At 36.2% G+C, this 18,898-nt stretch overlaps 1 protein-coding gene across 1 annotated transcript in view; it reads left to right on the top strand.

The window, feature by feature from the left end:
- Positions 1-2,368: 2,368 nt before the first annotated feature.
- Positions 2,369-18,898, top strand: part of ptbp3 (polypyrimidine tract binding protein 3) — a 79,053-nt gene continuing 62,523 nt past the window's right edge. Inside the window, exon 1 of the mRNA XM_016257550.1 lies at positions 2,369-2,519. The gene's annotated coding sequence lies outside the window, so the exon portion shown is untranslated. The remainder of the gene's footprint in view (positions 2,520-18,898) is intronic.

Raw genomic sequence — 18,898 nt, 5'->3', positions numbered from 1 at the left:
CGCAGAACTCTTCAGCTGCGCTGACTGCACGCTCGCTGCTGCTGCTGCTGCGGGACACTAAACACCGTCGAGCCGCTCTTCACAGTCTCGTGTTGTTTCCACCAGCACGGCAATTGTTTTCATCACTAATTGATGGATGTCTAAGATATTAAAATAAGGAGAAGCCTAAAACATGACTGAAAAGTGAACCTTTAATAAAGTGAAATTTTACTGATGAGAAATAATAAAGGCTTTAAAATTGTATAAGATTTTAATCTCTAGCACATATATAAAATGAGCTTCACCGGAAGATTATGAGCTGGCTTATCTTTATCCGGAAGTTCTAGCGCTCCGTGCATATGGTCAATTATGCGACAAAACATCAAAATACTCAGCAAACAACAAAAACACTGGAGAATGGAAAGGAAAAAAATTAATAAGTAACATAAATAAAACAACAAATACTTTATTAATAGCTGTGTTATTCAAAGAGTCTCTAGCAATCATAGCATAACAAAGGTGTGTTATTTTGTTATAGGTAAAAAAATTAAAAAAAAAATTTATTTACCCTTTACTTCACATGTAAACTAATAAACGATGCTAGCGATAAAGTAGCTAATGCAACTTTTTATATGCATATTACCTCAAACAATAAGACATTTTTCATTCATAATACATAATGAACAACATTTAGAACAGGTTATAATAAAACAAAAAAGAGGAGAAACTTTATCGCAGCCTTCAGCCTTTTCTTTTATTGTTCAAATTGTGTATAAAGTAAAAAGAAAGACAAATTAATTTATGCATATTAAAATCCCTTAAAATAACTATGATATAGTGGTTAATATAAATAAATAATAAATAATAATATCAATGATTTATTAATACTAATACATGTTTTTCTACTTATGCAAATGAAAACTACAAAGATCTCTTTCTCATTCTCTGTATTCATTTAGCTATCTTTATTCTCTATCTCCCTCTGGTGTGTTGGAGAGCTGTGGTCGAAGTAATGTCATCTGAATAGAAATTGTTGCAATACATAATATTTAACTCAATTATTTACTCAATTTGTTTCCTTGCGATTGTTTGTTTTGCTTTCATTCCCCTGGGTTTCCTACACCCTGTGTCTTGTTTGTCATCTATTGTGATTTATAATATTATTGTTCCCAATATTTTTGTTACCCTAACAACGTGCGATTGTTTCAAGATCGTAATGTAAACACCTCCACAGTCTCTCAGTCAAGCAGACACTGTAATCCATGGGTTTTCAAGCTCCTCTAAATATGATCATCCTTGCGCGAGGGACCCTTCCTAACATTTACGGCAGCTATATCTTTTCAATCCCAATTAATAATAGTATAAATCTGAAAACTGTATTTGGAATATATTTCGTTTTTCATTGCTATACTATTGTACTGCTGATCACATTTATTTACTCATTCATTTCATCATTTGTATTTAAAGTAAATATATCTATATATTTATTTATCCATTTAGTTCATAAATTATTTATTAATTAGAATAACATATTTATTTTAATAAAAATGTATTTATTTTGTTTAATAAAATTTGTTTAATTTTAGTTCATTATTTCTTTTACACTGTTTTTCACTTTGAACTTTTCCACAGACCCCCTAGCACTAGCGGCCCTCTGGGGGACCCCACTTTAAAGACCCCTGGTATAAACTACTGCATTAAAACTACTGCACTGATTCATACTCTCAATACATTGGAATAGCCTAATAGTTTAGGCAACGAATGTACTTTTTGTAACACACACACTCTCCAATGCAAGCACAAGACTGCAGTTCAGCCGGTCCAACAAGTGTAACAAGTTCTTACACGCTTCAGGTACAGAGAGGATACCATCTTCACTGCTGCCCTCCCTCATACGATACGCGCGTAAAAATAGTCATTGTTTAAAAAACAAACGGGGACATTATTTATTAATCAATAATTCAATGCATCAGAAAGCTTCATATGTTTGATAAGCAGTTCATTCCAGGAAGTCTGACCCTCGGAAAGCAGAATGAATGTATCGACTGCGTGTTTAATGCAAGTGTCAAGCTCTTAAAGCGCTTCCCCAAGGCCCATTACCTTAATGAATAAATATATTCCAGCAACAAGATTATCCTCTATAGAGCTCCTAGTGCAGATACCATCAACACATGATCCCAAACCACGCGCTGGGCTTGAAAATAGCGGACGCGCAGAACTTATTGTTGTCGCGCGTCAATGCGCACTCTAGTTTGGTGCTTTCAACAAAACGTCCAGCAACAAAAATATTACGCGCTTCTTCAAAGGTGTGTCTGCTGAAAGGGGAGGCCATTTTGTATAGAGAAGCGTCTGTACATGTATGTGTGTGTGTGTGTGTGTGTGTGTTCACGTCAGGAGCAGGAAGTGTGTGCGTGCCTTTGTGCCAGAGAGACTGAATTTGTGTTGGGCAGTCGAACTGTAACAGCAGCACCCTTTCTTTATTTTCCTGTGCTTGCATTGTTATTTCACCTCGCCTCTGTTTTGCTCTGTGCAATGGATGGGTATGTGAGTTTCCAGTGTCTTATTTTCCTATTGCGCGCTTGTTGAGTTGTTCTTGTATTGAAGGGGTTGCATTATTGTATGTAATGATAATAATGGCATGGGAGGAAAAGTGGGGGAGGGAGCGAACGTGTAAACTGCTAGAGATTTTAGGCTGCTTGTTTTTATTTTTAAATGCAAATGGGAATATTATTAAGTGACAGTCTTTTATTTTACTTTTTTTTTGGCTTGTAGTGAAATTATGATGCGCGTCGCTTATGGGTTAAAATCGGTGAATGTTGTTGAGATGCAAAATATGGGCGTATAGCACTACACACACACACACACACATACACACATATATATATATATAGCATGATCAAAGTTAGATTCTAGGGAGTGGGTTTGTTTAGAATTCAATTTCGTTTTGCTTGTAGCTGTTGTTATGTAACCATTCGTCGTTTGCGTTCAGATCTTGCTCTTCTATATACATACACGGCATGCATCCGAGGTAAATAGATTCGTGAAGGGGTAAGAATTAGGGAAATATGAGCTCCTCATGTGCTGCTGCCATTTTAAAGCCGTGAAGGGGCGTTTCTGAAGCGAATCTGTCTAGAAAACAGTGTTTGCATGCGCTTTCATCCACCGACGCTCTGAAGTGGATTTTATGTGAGGATTTTACAAGAATAACGCGATATTCTTCTTTATATCGCGATATTACGTTTAATATTACGCGACTTTTGCACAGCCGGCGCGTCGCCACACTAACAGCGCGCTGCCATTGTGCGCAGTCGCGCGTTTACAGTATCTGTACAGTATATGTGGTGTTGTTTATGGTGCTTAACTGTCATTGTTTACACTCGTGTGCGTGGGCAACGCGTGGGCGTTGGACTGCGTGCCGCACAGATTCTATTTTACTCACTTATTGTCAGTGTTGGGGAAAGTTACTTTTAAAAGTAATGTATTAGTATGGTTGAACTGGATCATCAAAGGTCAGCAGCAAAGACATTGATTAATAAAACGGGATTGGATACATTTGTGTTATTTAACATATTTAATTATTGCAGGTTTGCGTCATATTCTGAGTTTGCATTTCACTGTTTTAATTCATTTTGATGAATACTAAATCTGTGTTTTGGGAGTGGGATGAATTAATGCACATTCACATTTAGTCTAGAACTACAGTAACATCAGGTTCACACAGCGCACACAGCGCCTCTGTACTCCCGATTTCTCCCGATATGGGGACAGGAGACTTGTCCGTCAATAAATGGGAAAACAAAGTAACTGGCATTACTTTTTTGAAAAAGTAACTCAGATATTTTCTTGTAAATTAAAAAAGTAATGCGTTACTTTACTCGTTACTTGACAAAGTAATCTGATTACGTAACTCGCGTTACTTGTAATGAGTTACCCTCAACACTGCTTATTGTTACTTTGCTTGTCCCTTTTTTTAGTGACTCGTTTCGCAGAATCGGTTCTTTCGAATAGTTTGTTTCAAAAATCACTTGTGATTCTGTACGTCACGCGGGTCTCTGACGTATTTCACGCTTTTACTGTGTTCACTATAGAGTAGACACATGCAGTATTGCTTATTACCGTTTTGACTTGGTTTTATTAATAAAGTCATTCAGAACTTAAATATAATGTGCTGTTACAATACGCAACTGTAAATGCGACTGTATGCGCGTCAAGGGTGTAGTTTTGCATGTTTTATTTATTCAAACAGGCTCATATGCATGTTGATAAAACTGTCAAGTCATAAACATATTCGAGTACGTTTTATTTATCTTTATTTTCTGTATAGCAGCTGTTCTTCCCATCATTTAAATCCTCAGATCGATTCTCATCTTGTAAATGAATCTGAAAGATATGGGCTGGATCCAGTGTTGGGAAGGTTACTTTGGAAATGTAATAGGTTACAGATTACAAGTTACCCTATTTAAAATGCAATAAATAGTTTAACTATTTCAATTACTTTATTAAAGTAATGTAACTGATTACTTTTGGATCACTTTTCTAAATTTCACATTTCCGTTGATCATTTTGAAACATTTCAAGCAGGCAGGGTTAACCTTACAGTAGTACTCTGATTTCTGTCAAACTTTCAAAATCCTTCGTCACTTGAATAAAGATTATAATACTTTAACTTGAAAGCACGGCCAGATCATTCTGAGGTTAAATGCAGATTTAAAATCATAACAAGATATAGTTTAATAGCTATGATACCATTCTTTAAATCAAATCTTTGCATAGCTATGACACAGGGATCACAAAAAACAGTTAATCTTAAAAAATAAAGCATATACATAAACCCAAATTGTAAATAAAACAGTTATCGATTAAGCATGTGTCCTAAACTCCTGAAACATTGGTGTCTCATATTTTAGAGCAGTCAATGCAATTTGGGAAAGAAATCAATCAAATCTGTATGTGTGTGAAAATATTCAGATGTAACCCCCTTTGTAATCTTTAACATTTTCATATGTAACTGCAATTAAATTATCAAAAAAATTCTCAGTAACTGTAACAGATTACAGTTTTAAAAAATGTGTAATTAAATTAGGTAATTCCATTACTTGTTATTAGTTCCTCCCCAACACTGGCTGTATCCGAAATCGTCCCTTATTCACTATTTCCTACAGTAATACACTAATACACTGTATGAGTGAATGAAAACAAGTGAGCGAATTTGGACACTGAGTGTGACGTCTTTTTCTGAATTAATTTGGCACCACACAGCGCATGCTAGCTGTTGAGTGTACATCAGCTGTACACTTGTTATCAAGGTGCATTATGGGGTTATATGAGTGCACACAATAATATTCACTATGGTTTCATACACCATTACAAATGGTTGTATCCTCAGATAGTGCACTATATAAAGATGTAGCAATTTTAGACACAGCCATGGCACTTGCTGATTTGGTGAGTTGTTGATTCCTGAAAGATTCCTTCAGGCCCGGTTTAGTGAACCGGTTCAAATGATTCATCAAAAACATCCGACTCAACATAAAGGATTTGTTCAGGAGTCGCTAGTAAAACATGATTTAATCAAAAATGTCTTCCACATCTTGAATTGCGCAAGTTACGGTTTCGTTTTGGTTAATGCTGAAGTGCCTCAATGTCTAAGCTCGTAAAAACTTCTCACGATGTCCACACAGAACAAAGATCAGCAGCAGTTTCTCATAATAGCACTACACTTTTCGGCCTTTTTAGTGTGCTTGTTATCTTTCTCACAGTTAAATTTGTAGTACAGTATACTTAGGAATGCATATAAAGTGCAGCGGCAGCGCGACAGAAGCGAAAGCATTAGATAATTGTGCATTTTCACACTCCCGGGGGATTTCCATTTCCATCATCAAACAACTCCCACATCTCCCCAGTGTGGGGATTACAATCTACTTCTAAAAGACTGAATGTCCATTTCTCACTTTGCCTCGGTGTCTCTCATTGTGGAATGAATGCACATAAATGTGGAAGCTTAAAGGGTTAGTTCAACCAAAAATGAAAATTAGCCTGTGTTTTGCTCACCCTCAAAGCATCCTAGGTGTATGTGACTTTCTTCTTTTAGACGAATCCAATCGGAGTTATATTAAAAATTGTCCTTGCCCCTCCAAGCCTTACAATGGGGGTAAGCGGGTGTCGGTTGTCAACAGTTCAGAAGACGTGAAATAAAGTGCGCCCATCTGTAATAAAACGTCCCTCACACGACTCCGGGGGGTGAATAAAGGCCTCCTGTAGCGAGTCCATGCATTTTTGTAAGATAAATATCCATATTTCAAACGTAAAAAACGCTTTTTTCACACTTCCGTTGACTGTCATACACGTAAGACGTTCAGGCGGATGACGTAAGACGTCGGTGTTGCGTGATTAGTGACGAACGCCGAGACAAAACATAACGCCGTTCACGAATTAGAAGCACAAAACGAGGATTTGTAAAGAAAAATGTCGGAGAATTTTGATATAAGCCAAGAAACGTTGTTTCCTTTGCTCCTGCATTTCTCAGAGGCGCGCACACGACGCATACGTCTTACGTTTTATTACGGATGCACGCACTTTATTTCACGTCTTCTGAACTGTTGACAACTAACACCCGCTTACCCCCATTGAAAGGCTTGGAGGGGCAAGGACAATTTTTAATATAACTCCGATTGGATTCGTCTGAAAGAAGAAAGTCACATACACCTAGGATGCTTTGAGGGTGAGTAAAACACAGGCTAATTTTCATTTTTGGGTGAACTAACCCTTTAAGGTGTCCACCTGGTATTGAGGGCTTCAGTTTGTGTTGCTTCAAATATAACAGAGGCATCTGGTAACACGGAGTCCTAAAATCAGCCAACTGTGATGCAATGGAACAGACCACACAACAGCTAGACAAAGATAATTTGTTTGAGGGCTTGTTTTAGTTAAACAATTGAATATAGACTACAAATAATGTTAATACAAAGAAGTGCTTGGTAAATGTTTGACATGCAGCTCTTTACCGAAGCATGACTAGCCAGTCATGATCTTTTTCAGATTTTTAAAACAGAAGTTAGGGGAGAAAAGGAAGGTAGTTGCTAAAATTCTACTTTTGACACTGATTGCAGCACAAAAATGTTGGTTAAATGCTATAGCAGAGCTTCAGTGGAGGCCTGAGTTTGTGTGTCATGGCCAACTTAGGCTTTGTGATATAGTGATGTAATTTAGAAATACATTAGCTGATTTCTGTCTATCCACATTCCAAGTGTGATCTTTACACTTGCCCTCTAACCTAAATACTTGACCTTGTTGAGGTAATGTTTTTAAGTCACTTTTGAACGAAAATAAAGAAAAATATGAAATTCTATTTTGCATAAAGAAAATTAAGCCTGTTTATGGACCATTAAGATTTTTTTTTTTTTTTGCATTTAACCCCACAGTCTTCATTTCTGTAATACAACAACAACAAAAATCTACATCATATTGTGTGGACAGAATGTTTTTTAATGCTTACTTAAAGAAAATATTTTACAAGTAAATTCAGTACAATAAATATTAATATGATGTCCTATTACTATGATGGATAGCCTACTTTACAATTAAAATAATATATGTTTATTTTTATACTCCTTTTTGCTTCAAGATTCTTGTTGTGCCCTTTCTTTTGATTTTGGTATGAAGCATACATTTCTTTATAGTTTTTTTTTTCCAAATAATTTTTTTCAATAAAAATTAGTAATGATTGCTCGTAAAATAGGATTTAATCAGAATACATAATTGTGCAAGTTTGTTATGATTTTGTTTAAATAATGCCTATATACTGTATATCTAGACTCAAGAAAACTTGTCACATTGAAAATACAGTAAATTAAGCCTGTTTTAGGATCATTAGATTATTTTGCATTGTCATATTATTGTCATAACAATTAAGCACATTTAACCCCCAATCCATATTCCTGTAATATAAAACCTGCATAATATTGTAAGGACATGATGTGTGTGTGTGTGTGTGTGTGTTTTAGTGAAGTCTTTTAAAATCGGATTAAATTCAGTGCAACAAGTACTACTAGGGTTTATGTATACTATATAATTAACACATCACAACAATTTTTGCTTCAGTAATTATTCTTTACAGTCATTTGCTTTTTGCGAAATACATTTTTTTCTTTTGATTTTGGTTTGAAATACACATTTATTTTTGCAGTTTTTGTGAGATTCCTCCAAATAATGCACTTTTTCTTTCCACTGTTGCACAAAAAAAGACTTTCAGCCTTCTGTCCCACATGAATTAGAAATGATCTCTCCTGCAGTTCATTATAATGCATTGTAACCCAATCACAATAGCTCCAAAATGGAAACCGTGTGATGGGCACTTTGCTGCCTCATGTGGGTGATTCATCTAAGACATTTCACTTTTAGACTAATGTTGTCTTCAGGAGGAAATGTTTCATCCTGTCAGTCTCCTCTTGATAAGTCTGAGCTGCGATAATTAGGCAAAGTGTGGGGTGCAGGAATAAATAGCAGCATGATAGCTGAGACTTCCCTCAAACCCGTGTGAGATGTTGGGGAAGTTCCCCTGCTAGATTGTGGCGAGTTACATCATGAGCTTTATGCCCATACTTCCTGCATAACAAGGTCTGATTATACCTAAAATACCAGTATAGCAGAAAACCCTTCATACTCTCTGTTGCATCTCAAGGTAGGGCTGCATGATTAATCGAATGCGATTGACAAGCGCCTTTTGTTAGTAAAGCCGGTTCTGTAATCAGCAGGAAATCATCATCACGTTCTTTCAGATGGAGCAGAATTTACTACACATAGCCGTAGTTCACTGACAAGTTACGCAAAAAAATCGCAGACGATTTTATTGCGCGATTATGAAATCGAAGAAATCGTTCGCGATAATTCCAGCTAATCTCAGTGAACTACGGCTCTGTGAAGTAAATGCTGCTCCTTCTGAAAGCATGTGAAAATACCAGATTTAATAACATATTTTTACTCCAAACTCACTTCATAACGTCAGTCGAGTGTTTGAAATAAATCCTTCTGTGAGATGATGTGGCTTCTTACACAGAATAAGGCACGCAACATATTTCATAGTATTTAAGCAGTGATAAAGGCATTGCATTATAAATATACTTTATTTTAATGAAAATTATAATAAGAACTCAGATAAACCGTATATTGCCATAGTCTTGTGTTTATTAGTCACGTTGAATCAATGAAAGAGTCTTCTGTTTATTCAGCTGCAGCGATTTTCTGGGTTTCTTCTGCGAGGCGTATTTGGAGTTTCAGCGTGAGAGCACCCTCTGGCCTTCGGATGGAGATTTACTGCTGATCACAGAACCGTGCCTCACTGAAAGATATGCATGACAATCGCAGCTTCTGTTGAATCGTGATCTCAATTCCATTTCGATTTATCGTGCAGCCCTATCTCAAGGTCTTGCCTCATTCAAATATTTGATATTTTGAGGAAGCCTCTTTTTTTTAATTCTAAGAATGATTCTAAGACATCCTTACACACTCAAAAATAAAGGCTCTTAATCGGCACCTGTGGTTCCATGAAGAACCTTTAACATCCATGGAACCTTTCCATTGCAAAAAAGCTTCTTTGGATTATTAAAGTGTTCTAAACACTTAGAAAAACATGTTTTTTTTTTAAAGAACTGTTCACTGAAAGGTTCTTTGGGGAAACATAAATGATACACTCTTAAAAATAAAGGTTCCAAAAAGGGGATTTCATAGCCATGCGATAGAAGAACCATGTTTGTTTCCCCCAAAAAACTTTCAGTTTCTTAGTCTAAAGAACATTTTAATAATCTACAAGAAACATTTGTTTCAATGGAAAGTTTCCATGGATGTTAAAGGCTCTTTATGGAACCATCAATGCCAGTAAAGAGCCTTTATTTATAAGAGTGTATTGGGTAATAACAAAAAATATAAAATATAGTACTAAAGGTTCATGTAAATAATACAGTGATACAACTGCTAGGTATTTTTCTAATATAATATGAGACTTTAAGTGAGTTTTAATGGAAATCAGACAAACAGGATAGGATGATTTTTTTTCTGGTTTCAGTGTTATTAGCAAAACTGTGTTGTAGCGCCACCTCTAGCCATCTTCTACATGTCTGCTAAATTTCTTAATGGCTATTCCCATTTAAGCTGATGAAGTTTGTTTCGCTGCTAACGTACATGTTTTCTTGACATGGTGATATATAACATAGTGATATCTATAGCATATGTTATCATTTGCCCCAAAGAAGACATATATTGATTTGATTGATCATACAACTGTGGAGTTACAAGCATTTTTTCAGTTTTAGCGCCCCCTATTGGTAGAATTTGACATAATTTGGCATACATCCTCAGACTGTCAAGTTGTCTGTGTATGCCAAATTTGGTTAAGTTATGACTTTGCATTCGACAGATATAGGTCAGTTTGTTAAAATGCCCAATGCCAGACCAATGCATTTAATTATACCTTCTCAAAGCTTTCAACGTATCTTTTGATAACCTTTTGCTCATATCGGCTAAACCATTGCCTTATCATAGCATCATCTTGTGTCATATAAATAAATAGTAGTGGGTAGGTTGGATTTCTAACCATCCCACCAAGTTTGGTATCTCTATGACCTTCGACCTTCAGTGCTTAGACCACTAATAAATTGCAAAGCACTCTCAGATTCGCTTTACTAAACAAGAGGTTAAATGGGTAGTTCACCCAAAAATGAAAATTGTCATCATTTACTTACCCTCATGTTGTTCCAGATCTGTATGCGTTTCTTTCTTCTGTTGAACACAAAAGAAGATATTCTGAAGAATGTTGGTAACCAAACAGTTGAGGATAGCCATTGATTTCCATAGTATTTTTTCTATGCTTTGAAAGTCAAAGGCTACCGTCAACTGTTTGGTTACCAACATTTGCTCGGTTACTAGATATCGGATCCCTCATTCAATGCAAGTTGGCCTTTTTTTTTGCCCACCAAGCAAAAATCATAAGTCTGATCTCTTAGAGATGCACACCTCTCCTGAAACATTTTGAGGTATCATTTGTCACCATGTGGGATGAGTTAAATGAGGAAGTTTAATTCAATGACAAATTAGAGCAGGCTATTTAAAACTGCATCTACACCTAGTCACAGGCTACAGCCCATGAACATACAAAGCATAGCACACACGGCAGGAAATGAGTGCTTATCAGGCATCGGCTTCTCCTTGTCCATGTAATCAAACTCTTTTGGACATGGAAGACACAAACTGATCCTAGATCAGTGCTTTTATTGCAAGGGCGATTTATTAAATGCAAAGAATTGCCCATTATGTGTAGGTCAGAACAGAAGGTTACGCGGTGGACTGTACCGCTAGATCTGAGACGAGAATGGAGAAGGCTCTTGTGTTATTTTATTAAGGCCTAGAGCACAACAGAGAAAAACATTGTCATGTGATGGCTGGCCTCACAGGGATCAGAGACCTCATGAAGATTTATCTGAAAGCTGCTGGTCTATTTTTATTGTTGGTGTGTGAAAATGAAAATGCAGCTTTGTGATAGCACATTTATTTTGTGATTTATTTGTGATAGCATATATCCTAAAGCTGACCTGTGTTTTGCACTTTCCTTTAAGTGGTACTTGCTAAACCTTGTTTCACACCGCACACGCTAAATCAGCGCATATGTATTTCACCACTTATATGAGGCGGTCACAGTAGTCACACCACCTGGGTTAGCAGAGTGGTGAAAATAAACCCCTAACCACATTACAAATGCTCTCAACACTAATGGAAAAGTTTAGAAAAAATCTAGTTTAGTCTTTTAGGTCAATAACATGACATATTTAGTTTGGTCGAAATCTATAACTTTATTTAAAAAAGTGTTTCTTACATACAATGTCTTGAATATGCCTCCTCTGTGATGTGCATGTTTGTAATTTCTGAAGGAAAATGTATTTTGATATTTTTAGGGACATAAAGTCCAAAATGTCAAGGTGATAAAACTGTCCTGATATCATAATATTAAAAAAAATATATATATTTCTATATAAAAAGCCTCATTAAAAGAAATACATTTGTGAAAACAATGTTATTGAGTAGTTTGGCATAATATGTTATTATTTATGAAATATTATTATTTAGTAAAAATAATAATATTTCAACAAACTACTTCACTGCTTATTCATATTTGAAAACTTCCAAATCAAAGTCATGTGGTGTGACCAGCATGCTGGGGAAAAAAATATAAAACAGCAGTTTATATCTTATTAGATTAGTAAAATGTCATGTGGTATGACTCCCCAAAATGTGATAAGATTTATGAATCTAATTAATCATATTTGAAAAAAAGACTTTACCTTGAAAAATGTATTTTAAAATACATTTAAAAATGTTTGAAAATAATGATTAAGATGTGTAGACATGTATTCAGGATGGTAGGAAAATATATTTTTACTTGATGGTTACACCAGATGACATTTTTATGTATGTATTAATGAGTTATTACATTTAACCTTTTTTTTTGGAATGGTATAAACCTTTCTCAAAACCGACAGAAATACATAAAAATCTTTCCTTTTCTTTATTTTGGACCCTTTTGCAATATCGCAGGAGACATTATGCATGTGGCGTTCATGCTAGCTCATCTCAAGCTGAGTTTTGCCTTAAATGTCACATTTACCAGCTTCTCTATTGTCCAATCATTCTCCTGCATTGAGACATAACCAGCCTTCACACAATTTGACAGTAATGGTTAGTTTAGGCTTTATAAAAATATATATGCCTCCCAGAGTGCATATATTTACATTTTCACAGGTATATAAATTAAAAGATGTTCGGTCTGTTCAGATTCACATGCTGTGCCATTGTTCCTCAGCTGTGCAGAATTTCAAATATACCAATGTTTTTTTCTGGATTTCAGTAGGAAGGCGACACGTTTCACCCACTCACATGTCTGCCATATGGACACTACCCTCATTTCCACACATACTACACCGCTTCTTTCCTTTCTAAATGGCACTGTTTGATCTGAGAATGTATGAAGTTTAGTAGCTGTTATCACCATTTCCAGCAGTTCTTTCTAATGTTCAGTTAATTGTTAGCAATTGATCACAGCCATTTGAGCTTGTCCATGTTAGTGTTTCTAAAAGTCAGTAGAATGTCTTTTTATGTTTAGCTAAAGGAACTATTTAATAAGACCCTCTGTAATCTTGGCAGAGAGCTTTGAAATGATTTTCATGAGGTCTAGTGTGTTTTCTCCAAATATGAGTCTTGCACTTGACACAGACACAAAAGTCAAGAAGAACCACTGCACCATGTTTTCAAGGTTTCATAATAATGTACTTATAGTGCTTGCTAAGGCAAGCATCACCATTACTATTGGTTTTGGATTTTCAGGGCAAACACAAACACCACTCACATTTTCTTCAGAAAATGTACATTGTACATGTTGTTGTTTATATTGCCAAATCGATCAGTGTTGCTGGAGACTGTACACTACTTCCTTGTTTTTTTATTTATTGCACTTCCTTCTGTTTACTGCAGGACCAGGTGAGCGATTGCGCAATGTGAGTCATTCTTGGTACTCTCTTGAAATGTCTATTGTGAAATGCTGCTCTTAAACGTCACGTTGTTGTCAACATTTGTTCTTTTAATGCATTATCAAATTGTAATAACTTGCTCTACCTTTAAAACAATATCATAAGGCCATTTATTGTTCAACAGTTTGTCATACAAAAGCCTCTTTTAACCATCCAGTCAATCCCTGATGAATAAAATCAAGCTTTATTCTCATTTAATATCCTGTTTTGCTCAGAAATGCATCTCATTGCGGAAGTAAAATGGTTTAACAAATGCCTTGTTCACCCTGCCATCAACCAAGCATGACCCTTTGACCCATTACTATTCAGCTTATATGTAGTGGGAAATGCTACTTACTTTTTCAGTTTGCTCATTCCAAAGGTTGTCTTTGGTCTCGTATAGATGATGGCACTCGCACATTAAAATGATTGATGGAGAAAAATAATGTGGAGACAAGCAACAATGGCTTTTGTCAGAGAGTTCCTTATTTTGTTACCATGAATAATGGCAGCATGCAAAACCAGCCCCTGCGCTTCAGTATGGTGCTTTTGAATACGTTTAACATACTGTAAATTGTCTAACAAACAGTAGTTGAACATTTAAATTCTGTCATCTTTTATTCACCCGAACCGGTATGCCGTTCCTTCTTCTGTGGAGCACAAAAGAAGATGCTCTTTTTCCATACAGCAAAACCATACCATTTTAAGCTCCAAAAAATGCTCCAACTCCATATGACTTTTGTGCAAATTCAATATCTTCTGAATGGTAGCTTTGTGTGCAGAGCAGACCGAAATCTTAAAAGAAAGATATTTAAAATCTTGCCCTTCGCTGTAGCTCTCAAATCTCATTTCCTCAGAAGCATATTCAAAGAAAGCAGAGTGTTCGGTTACAAAAAATGTGTAAACTATCTGCTTTTGGTGTAAGTGATGTCAAACCTGCCATGATTTGTCTGTCTGTCATCAGTTATTCACCCTCATGTTGTTCTAAACCCATAGGATTTTCTGTCTCTCAATTGAAAGTCCACAGAACCAATACTTTCACACTTCAAAAAGTTCATTGTAAAAGTAATCCATATGAATCCAACCGTTTGATCCATGTCTTCTGAGACACAGTCACTTTATAGAAGATGATGAACAGATTTAATTTAAGCTTTTATTCGCGTATAAACATTGATCAAAGAGCAAATCAAATATGAGATCAAAAAATTGTACACTGAAAAAAAATTTGGTGTAGGATTTACTTTGAAACAATGAAATGGCTTGTAAATTTCACAAAGAAATACAAAGAAATTGCAAGTAACACACTTGAAGTAGAAAGACATTTCAAAATCTTTATTTTACTTATTTATTGTACTTGCTTGACACATGGAAACAAACCTCGTTGGTTCTTGCCCGTCATTTGAGCTTCCATTTGATTTTGGTCTGTTTCTCATAAAAATCTATCGGCTTCAGAAAACCTGGCAAATATGAGTCATGGACTACTTTTATGGTGTTTCTATGGTGCGGTTTTGGCCTTTTTACAGCTTGACAGCCCCTGCTTTGCTTGTATGGAAAAGAGCAGCATGAACTTTCCTCAAAACATCTTCATTTGTGCTTCACGGCATTTGGGATCACATAAGTTCAAGTAAACATGAACAATCCCTTTAACAAGCATCCCGTTTTGTCATGGTATAGACAGTCACATCCAGCTAATTTTTCCCAACTTCATCAACTCAGGTGAGGTGTTCAGCCGTATGAGTCTTTTTAATGGAACGTCATGCTTTCCATCCATCTTGGGGATTACAGCAAGAGATGTTGTTGACGTCTGGCAAAATCCCCATCCTTCCTGCCATTCATCATCTTCCTCTCGTATGTACACCCTCACTCCCAATGACAGTCCCACCCATTTAAGTGTGTTTCGCCTTTTTGTTTAGGAAAATTAAACACCAATCATGTGACTACGTTTTGGCATTTGCAGATTCAGGTGAAAGGTGAAGCACTTTACATTATCTAAACAGCTGATGTATGTGGACGAGTGTGTTGCCTTTATGAGGGTTAGCAGAGCTGTTTAATATATTATGAGCCGAATAAATAGCGTTGAAAACCATGAGCTGTTTTCATTCAGTGTTAGTGTTGGGAACTTGGGAACAGTTATAAAAGTATTGCATTTTCACCTAGTGTTGAGGTTTAAGGCATTAACGCTTCTCTGCAGTCCAAATTAATAATTTATTATGTTGTTGGTTATATAAAAATATACAGGTTTACCACTGAAAGGCATTTATTTAACAGTTGGTTCAACAATTAATAGCCACTCAAGGCACAGAGAGAGAAAGGCTTCTATTTCTGTCTGTGCTATGCTGTGTTATATGAGATGAATGGCATTTTTCCGCTGGTGGTGAGAAACCATCATTTTGACTCTGAAAACCATAATTTCATTGTGTTATTTTGACTATATGCTGTATATGAAACATTTTAAGCCATTCGTTTGTAAAACCTTTCTTGAGTTAATTTTCATGTTAAATTCATAACAACAAATTCTTTAAGAATGCATTTGTGAACAATTTTGAAATAACATTAGAAATTTGTTCAGCTAGTGTTTAATGGATGTTTTAGAAAAGAGTACTAGGTTTTAAAACTAGTATGCGATGTTTAAAAAGATAAACAATTCATACTTGTTGAATTCAATTTTGCTCATCTTGCTGCAGATAAAAACTTTGCGTTTTAAACTTTTTTTTAAAAATTTAAGTTCATTTTGGCTGGCGAATCAAATATTAAATTTGAATATGTGCATGAAACAGACACTGTCGTGGTCAAAATCCATCATATGAGAAGTTACTGAAATTAAGGAATAGTTCACCTAAAAATGAAAATGTGCTCACTCTCAGGCCATCCAAGATGTACAGTAGATGAGCTTGTTTGATTGTTCATCAGAGCAGATTTGGAGAAATTTAGCAATATTTCTCTTGCTTATCAATTCAGAGTGAATGGGTGCCGTCAGAATGAGAGTCCAAACAGCTGATAAAAACACAGTCACAATAATCCACACACCACTCCAGTCCATCAATCAATGTCTTGAAAAACGAAAAGCTGCATGTTTGTAAGAAACAAATCCTTCCTTTAGACATTTTAAACATGCAGCTTTGTCCTTGATGGACTGGAGTGGTGTGGATTACTTGTGAATTATTGTGATGTTTTTATCAGCTGTTTGGACTCTCATTCTGACGGCACCCATTCACTGCAGAACATCCATTGGTGAGCAAGTGACATAATGCTGAATTTCTCAAAATCTGTTTTGATGAAGAAACTTACCCTCATTTTGGATGGCCCAGTTGTGACTACATTTTCAGAAAATTTTCATTTTTGAGCGAACTATTCTTTTAACTTTTGGCGGCCTGATCATATATTGTGTCAATGAGGGGATTTTTAACATTGTGGTTGATTTTACGGTTTAATTCGTCGCTCTAAAAATGGAATGTCAAACTGAGTGCATTGCATTGTGGGATACAGTATTCCATTCAGTGTGCCCTGTTGTATACTGCACATTTTTGCAAATGTAGTACATCAAGTATTCCAAGCATACAAAATATACAAACTGCATCTGCAGAAATACTATGTGTAGTATGATAGATTGGTAGTATGCTATTCCGTACATAGTAAAAGTCGTTTCTTCTAACTGGAGGGATGCTTGGGAATGAATCAGGAGTGAAGTATGTGGCAAACACAGCCCAGAGAAAATTACAGGGAGTAGATAGAGAGGTTGGCCACGCCAGACACACCCCCTTCTCCCCCAGCGCAAATCCCTACAAGTCTGCCAAACTCAGGCACAACAGATGCCGTTTGGTTTGCCAGAGCGTCATGTCTGAAGCCTCAAACTGGTTTGCCCAATTCACTGAGCTTTCGACTGATGTGTTACACTTGTAAAACTCACATTAAACGTCATATGCCCATGTTTTCTATTATTATGCCAATATCCCATTATTCATGAGCATCTATAAAGCATGCATTGTCAAAACATGTCTCAGCCTGTTGAAAAAACTTTTTTCCAAACACTGAGCTCCCTTAAATGATGGTGGGAAAATCCCAAATGCCTAGTTTTTCTCCATTTTTGGCAGCACTCTAGAGCTACTGCCCCTTTTTTTGCTCTCGCCAAGAGTACACGCTATTAAACCAGAGATGCTGTCACTGGAAGTCTTTCAAATATCCTTCCAAAAGCACTTTGCTGACACCATTGGATTTTCTCTGACAAAACAGCAAAGCAATTGACATAACATTATTGGGTGTCGACTTGACTGAAGAGACCAGTAAGATGGCACTGATGTTTCTTTCTTCATACCCTGAACACAAAACAAGGGATTCAATCAAACCAGCACCATATTTAATGAGGTGACATTTATATATATACAGTGGGTACGGAAAGTATTCAGACCCCCTTAAATTTTTCACTCTTTGTTATATTGCAGCCATTTGCTAAAATCATTTAAGTTAATTTTTTTTCCCTCATTAATGTACACACAGCACCCCATATTGACAGAAAAACACAGCATTGTTGACATTTTTGCAGATTTATTAAAAAAGAAAAACTGAAATATCACATGGTCCTAAGTATTCAGACCCTTTGCTCAGTATTTAGTAGAAGCACCCTTTTGATCTAATACAGCCATGAGTCTTTTTGGGAAAGATGCAACAAGTTTTTCACACCTGGATTTGGGGATCCTCTGCCATTCCTCCTTGCAGATCCTCTCCAGTTCTGTCAGGTTGGATGGTAAACGTTGGTGGACAGCCATTTTTAGGGACATACCTCTCTCACCAAGGCTCTTCTCCCCCGATAGCTCAGTTTGGCCGGACGGCCAGCTCTAGGAAGGGTTCTGGTCGTCCCAAACGTCTTCCATTTAAGGAATGGAGGCCACTGTGCTCTTGGGAACCTTAAGTGCAGCAGAAATTTTTTTGTAACCTTGGCCAGATCTGTGCCTTGCCACAATTCTGTCTCTGAGCTCTTCAGGCAGTTCCTTTGACCTCATGATTCTCATTCGCTCTGACATGCACTGTGAGCTGTAAGGTCATATATAGACAGGTGTGTGGCTTTCCTAATCAAGGCCAATCAGTATAATCAAACACAGCTAGACTCAAATGAAGGTGTAGAACCATCTCAAAGATGATCAGAAGAAATGGACAGCACATGAGTTAAATATATGAGTGTCACAGCAAAGGGTCTGAATACTTAGGACCATGTGATATTTCAGTTTTTCTTTTTTAATAAATCTGCAAAAATGTCAACAATTCTGTGTTTTTCTGTCAATATGGGGTGCTGTGTGTACATTAATGAGGAAAAAAAATTAACTTAAATGATTTTAGCAAATGGCTGCAATATAACAAAGAGTGAAAAAGTTAAG

This window comes from Sinocyclocheilus grahami, unplaced genomic scaffold (genome assembly GCF_001515645.1).
Source record: "Sinocyclocheilus grahami isolate Dianchi unplaced genomic scaffold, SAMN03320097.WGS_v1.1 scaffold1569.1, whole genome shotgun sequence".
NCBI lineage: Eukaryota > Metazoa > Chordata > Actinopteri > Cypriniformes > Cyprinidae > Sinocyclocheilus > Sinocyclocheilus grahami.
Note: the sequence above shows the minus strand (reverse complement) of the source record. Positions and strands in the feature narration are given on the sequence as shown.